The sequence below is a fragment of the Asterias rubens genome, chromosome 12 (genome assembly GCF_902459465.1).
Source record: "Asterias rubens chromosome 12, eAstRub1.3, whole genome shotgun sequence".
In the NCBI taxonomy this organism is placed as follows: domain Eukaryota; kingdom Metazoa; phylum Echinodermata; class Asteroidea; order Forcipulatida; family Asteriidae; genus Asterias; species Asterias rubens.
In genome coordinates, this window is record NC_047073.1 from 2,223,918 (window position 1) to 2,230,599 (window position 6,682).

Below are 6,682 nucleotides of genomic sequence, written 5' to 3' on the forward strand. Positions count from 1 at the left end.
CCCTGGACACTTTTGTATAGGACACAAAACACAGTGTCCAAAAGATTTACATTAAACTGGACTGGCACTGGACACTATTGGTAATTGTCAAAGACTATTCACTTGGTGTATCTCAAAATTATACACAACATAACAAATCTGTGAAAATTTAGACTGGTCATCGAGGTTGTAAGAGAATAATGAATGAAAAAACCTTTGGTGCCCAAATTTGTGTGCTTTCAAATGCCTAAAAAAAGGTTTCAGGCACGAAGTCATGTATTACTCGAGTGCGAAATTACCCCTTTCTCAAGTTAATGGTTACTTCAGAGGGAGCCGTTTTTTACACTGTTTTATACGATCAACAGCTCTCCATTGATCGTAATACCAAGTACGTTTTTATGCTAACAATTATTTTTACCAATAGTGCCCAGTGCCTTTAAAGGAACTCATTAAAAACCTTTCGTCATACAAATACGTCGCGCCACTGCTTTGGTGATGGTGGGCCATGAAGTGCAACATTGCCATTTCTGGGAATTTATTGAGAATAAAAGTCTACTTAAAATGCTAATATAATTCAGACGCCATTTATTGCATCCTTTTTTATTGATTTGCTTTTGACGGAGACACACAGACAACGACATTGCTCATGTTGCACTTTAAAGGGACACGCTGCCTTGGATTGGACAAGTTGGTCTATGAATAGTGTTTGTAACCGATTGTTATAAAATGCAAATGGTTAGAAATATGTTTTAAAAGTACAATATAATGATCCACACACTTATGATTCGAAATTGGATTGTTTTCCTTATACGTCGTGAAATACATAACACTGCACGCCAATTATTAAACTTCGTGGAGTCAATGGACCCTTCCCATGAAATATGCTAATAACATTTACGCATGCGCACAGACCCTATTGGTTGGCAAACGCCAAAGAGTTGTGCACTGAGCAGACGCGCAATCGCGTCTGCGTCACGCAGCCATTAGCCATGTACAAAACAGCGCGATTTTCCCTCATTTTGCCAATCAAAATGTTAGTGCGCACGCGCTGTGTGCAATTTACATATTTCATGGGAAGGGTCTATTGTTTGACTCCACAAAATGGCAGTTTCAAGTCGCAAAGTAATGGGAAAACCCCGACATTTCGAGGCTTATTTGTGTGGATCACCAATTCTACAGTTTAAAACATTATTTCTAACCGTCTGCGTTTTATAACAAACGGTTAAAAACGCTTTTTATAGACCAGCTCGCCTGATCCAAGACAACGTCCTATTTAACGCAGTGGACACTATTGGTATACTGTTAACTCAATGACAGGTGCTTTGTTTTTTTTAGAACCAGTGATTTCATCGGATACAATTATGTCATCGAGATGCATTTCTGTGACGTTGCTTTACATATCTGTATTTTGATTGGTCTGGGGTGATGTGAGCGCACCTTGTGACAAACTGATGTTTGGACCAATCAAAACACAGCATATTGGGTTTTGTTGAAAACAAAATAACTGATTATAAGGATATTCTATTTAGTTGAGAGCTTGCAGAAAATGTTGAACTTGGTTAAAACATCTGTTGATACGATTGAGTGTTTAACTAGCATTCGGCCGACCATGCCAACCAAGGCGGTTTGTTTATCAGAAATACGTATCCCTTTGGCGTATCCTAACAGAGCAGCGCCCGACTGAGAATGGGTTGACACGGCACTAGCGAAACATTCACACGGCGTGCAGCTACCGAGCGCAACATGCAGAGGCTCCCGTGCTATACGGCAGTCTTATTTGAGGTCGGCACGGCAAAAGTGCGACGTTTAGCGCAGGCTTGTTGCAAGAAAATTGTAATAACATGTAATAAATAATGTTATTGAACACAGAAAGATCTGAGCAAGCATTTTTTTGTACTTTTATTTGTTTCCTTCATAAACTTTCATCACAGATGGACGCTGTCGTGCTATTAAAACTTGCTCATTTTTTAAAGAAAAGAAAGTTAAAATTACGTCTGAAAATCATGGTTTGCTTGCATGTTGGAATTCCTTTCCCTCTAAAGGCACTGGACACCTTTAGGTGATTATTAAAGACCTGCCAGTATTCTCACTTAATGTATCCCAAGCATAAAATAACAAACCTGTGAAAATGTTGGATTCAATTGGTCATCGAATTTGCATGAGCATAATATATAAAATAAAAAACACCCTTGTTGCATTACTTTGTGTGCTTTCTCAGATGCATAATAAAAGGCTTCGGCTGACGTCTTTTAATATTAATGATTTGAGTAAGAATTTACATATTCCTAAAAAATCTACGTTACTTCAGATGGAGCCGTTTCTCACAATGTGCTATAGGCATACTATAATCAGCTCTCCATTACTCGTTATCAAGTACGTTTTCATGCCAATAACAATTATTTAAGGAATTTACCAATAGAGTCCAGTGCCTTTAAAGTACGTTGTTTTTTGTACAAACTTCTTCAGTTACATCGGCAGTCAATAGTTTTCTTTCTGGCTCAAGCCAGGGGCTGTCACTTCTTCATTTTTAAGTGCTACCCTTTGTCTGCCGATTGGTCGACTGACAGTCGCAAAAAAAACCAAGATGAATAACAATGTTTTTTAAAGTTTTGTTTAAATGCAAATGACTGTAAAAGAGAGTCGCCAACTGCTTGGTAATCAATTTTCAGGAACGCCCTACAAAAATTTGTATCACTAAATTAGAAAAGAGTAAAACAAATCTTATTAAAGAGCCAATGAAGGATGATCTCAATATGTCAATTATTACCTTTTAATGGCCAAATAGACATCGCAGATACCGGTTAATAACCATTTTACTCTCAAAATCTATTATAATGACCCTGGACGCCAGTGACGAATTTCCCCTATTGGTTTTGAACCCAGTTCTCCAGCTTTGGCATTTCCACACCAAATAGCCGCCACTGACGTCACGATTCCTTTGTTTCTTTGTTTGACCCCACGTTTTTCAGAAATTTGGCTTGGGGCGTTCTGGAGAAAACCCCATCTTTACCATGTTTTAACATGAGGTAAGAGACTCGCTATATTTTTTATGTTTCCTGGATGGACTGCAGGTGTTAGAAAACTGTAATATCTATATATTTGAAATCATCCTTTATTGGCTTTTTAAAGAGTAAAATAAGTCGACTTTGTTTTTCCAATCAATATATCTAAGATTCTATGCATTGTTTTACAGGCAAGGTAAACATTTGGATTCTGGAACCGTTCACATTGTTTTAATCTCATATAAATGTATCTATATTGTATAGAATAAAAGCAACATGTGAAAATTTCATTTCAAAAGGTGTCGCGTTTTATCGCCGAAGAAACGGTTACGACCACCAAGAATAAAGAACAATCCGTAATTGGAAAACCCCATCTGAGCTGACAGTGAACATTTCTCAGTTTTTCAAATTTGTGTGGATTAAAACTTATATATTTTTTTCCCAAAACCGCATTTTTTTTTGTTCTTGAAGTGAAATTATTCTGAAAATATTTCAGCTGAAAACTGCTGTATTATTTTTCCCGAAATAGTTTGTACTTGCAACCGAGTTTTAAAGTGATTACCAAACGTAAACCTTCCCTTTAAAAATTGCTAGAGACAACAAAGTTGCAATTTAAAACACAATTTTATGTCGTTGGTACGGTGCGTGTTGGCTTTAAATCGCCTAATATGTTAGTGTCAATCACATTATCGTCGACATTACTATTTATAATTAGTAGTTATTTACAATTCGATGTCGAATATTGGATTTGCTCAATTTATGAACCGTAATCTCGCCGACACATGAACTGTCCAGGTTTTATTGTCCGCAATCTGATACAAATGATTATATTTCGTAGTAGATACAGCCTTCCCTTCCTTGGTAGTTTTTCCCCCCGTCCACATCAAACCGAGTTGCGTTATTAAGTTCACATAAGTCTCCACCAGCCACGTTAAACGAACGGCATCCAGGTGTTTCGTTACACGCCATGCAGCAATGCAACGGTCGCTCTACGATCATGACGTCAAGGGTGTGGTTCACGAGGCAACGCCCGTGAAATACAGAGTAGCAGCTGTTGGCCGAGTTGGAGCAAAGGGGAGGGACCGGACGCTCACATATGACATACCTGAGTTCATTGCAATTCAAATCGTTAAACTTGTAGATGGCGCTGACCACTGCGCAATCTTCATGTTCATGACGATGTCCATCATACCAGTCAGTGCGGTACGGCGAATCACCATCCCCGGTGCAAACCCACACCCCTTCCACCGCCTTGTCGGTGCAGTCAATCCAGAATCCTTGATCCGGTTTATCGGGGAACGAACCCTGGAACTGGTCCCAGACGAAATCATGTTCCGGTTTGGAGTTGATAGAGGGAATGTTCCCGCCATAATCCCGGCAAATCTCCTTGGCCTCGTACACATTGTATTTCGTCCCCAATTGGTTCATGTAGCACGAGTCGCCCCACTCACGCCAGCCGCCAGGACATCGTCCGTACGCGGGGCGCTGCTCTCTGCTCCCATCAAGTACGGAATGGTCATCAGTAAGGAAATGAGAAAACCGAACATTGTTTTAAGATTCAAAGACGCGGTGAAACAAAGGCACATGTCTAAATAATCTCCGTCTGACAAACTTTTGTTCTAATGTCTAAACACTCTGACCCGTATAACCTTCGTCTGTGTGAATCAGTAATAACACTCACTCAATTCCACTTCTTCCCAGCAACAAGCGCTTCACCAAATTAACGTGTAAAACAAATAAATTCAAAACGTATAATCAATGTTATACTTTACATTCGCGTATAACTATTTAGCCACTGAACCACCCAACCGCCTATAAAGCGCCACACTGTAGAATGCGGTAGCAGGAAACCTTGTTTGTTGAAGAAAAAAACATCAAACATTGGTGAATCCATCTAATTGTGTAATAGATCATTATTAATTCCTCATTTACAGTTGACTTGTAAACTGTCGACGCTAATGATGACGAGATAATTAAGCTCTTACTTCCCCACCCCCACCCCCTCCCCCCAAAAAAAATAATAATAATAAATATTCAATAAAAATTAATAACTATAAGCATTGATCCAGATCAAAGCCTTGAGAAGCTATTGTGTTCATTTTCACCTTATAAAATAACAGTCGCCATAAAAAAATACCGGTAGCCGTTAACGAGAGGTATTCATTGTTCCCTACGGACTCATTACTCCGGAACAAATATTACCCCAAAGTACACACATTGTACATGAATAATAAGCCTTGGCTTATCTTTTGAAAATTAAACCACGTTTCTAGGAAGTTACATTTGCCGTTCCGTGGGGGTGGGGGGGGGGCGTGGGGGTGCATGCCCCTTTTCCTTTGGAGGCGGGGGTGGAGAGAGACAGACGGAGGAAAAGGGGGACATGGGGCAGAGACTACCCCTGATATAGTAACTAAAAAATATATAAAATAAAAAACACAAATAAAACCTACCATAGAGCAATGCACGTACCATGTGCACATGCTCCGTTTCTTTTTGTGGACCACTATTATTTCACTGACAGACATTGTTTCACGAGGAATATCACGTGAAATTGTGTGTGTATAGCAGCGTGTTTCCCACACCGAACATAAATGCGAGAGAAAACATGGCTACAGGTTCATGGATCAGCTTTCAACCGAATTCTGCGCTAACTATCACGATTCCAGTAGCGCACGCCATCGAAAGCCTTTCCCTAGAGTGCGATTAATGGTACACCTAAAACAAAACCTTCAGTAGTTCATTAATTAAGTTTACAAATTGTCTTTGTTATCTCCGAGATCGAAGTATTTTAATACCACAATGACCTGGGGGGGGGGGGGGGGTGGGCATCACATTCACGTCACGTTCTTACAGTTGTTCCACTCAATTTGGTGCTTTATTAAAACACCACACACACACACATTGATTGGTCAACTCATAAAGGTCCAAAATCAATGTGTTGACATTTTGTCGCCAAAGCGAGAAGAAAAAATGTCCGGGAAAAAAATTGGCCGGCGATCTGTTTTTAAGGAGAGTTTGGAGATACATGATTACTTGATGTGCAACTCATATCACGGCTGTTACATAATTCTAACATGTTGATGGCATTGATCAGTGCACTTAATGTAAAGGTTTCCACGGCCAATTTCAGCAAACAAAAATCATTCAATTTCATTAACATGCATTCAAAGTCATGCATTTTCCCCTGATCCTCTCAAACTAGGGTTTCTTTTGAGCTCTTAATGCATTCAATCTCATTTAAGGGCATTCAAGACTAAACTTTTACCATTCTTAAGTTTAATTGCTACTACCAATTTACAGTTGACGCATTCAAATAAAGACTCACCGAAGCGAACATGATTTTGCTGCTAGTTTGCGTTTTCTTTTTCATTTATGTGCAACGAATTTCAACTTCTTTGCATTCAAATTAAAGATGCTTTATGGCTTTATGAACAAATTGAAATTACAGCTCCTTTACGAGCATATTATAAGTTGTCTTTTATGGTAAGGGGCGTTTCTCCCCTCCGTGCATTGAGGAATCCCTCATGCCTGCTCTGACAGTGATGGAGCTCTGTACTTAAAGGCAGTGCACACTATTGGTAATTACTCAAAATAGTTATTAGTACAAAACCTTTCTTGGTGGTGAGTAATGGGGAGAGGTTGATGGTATAAAACATTGTGAGAAACGGCTCCCTCTGAAGTGACATAGTTTTTGAGAAAGA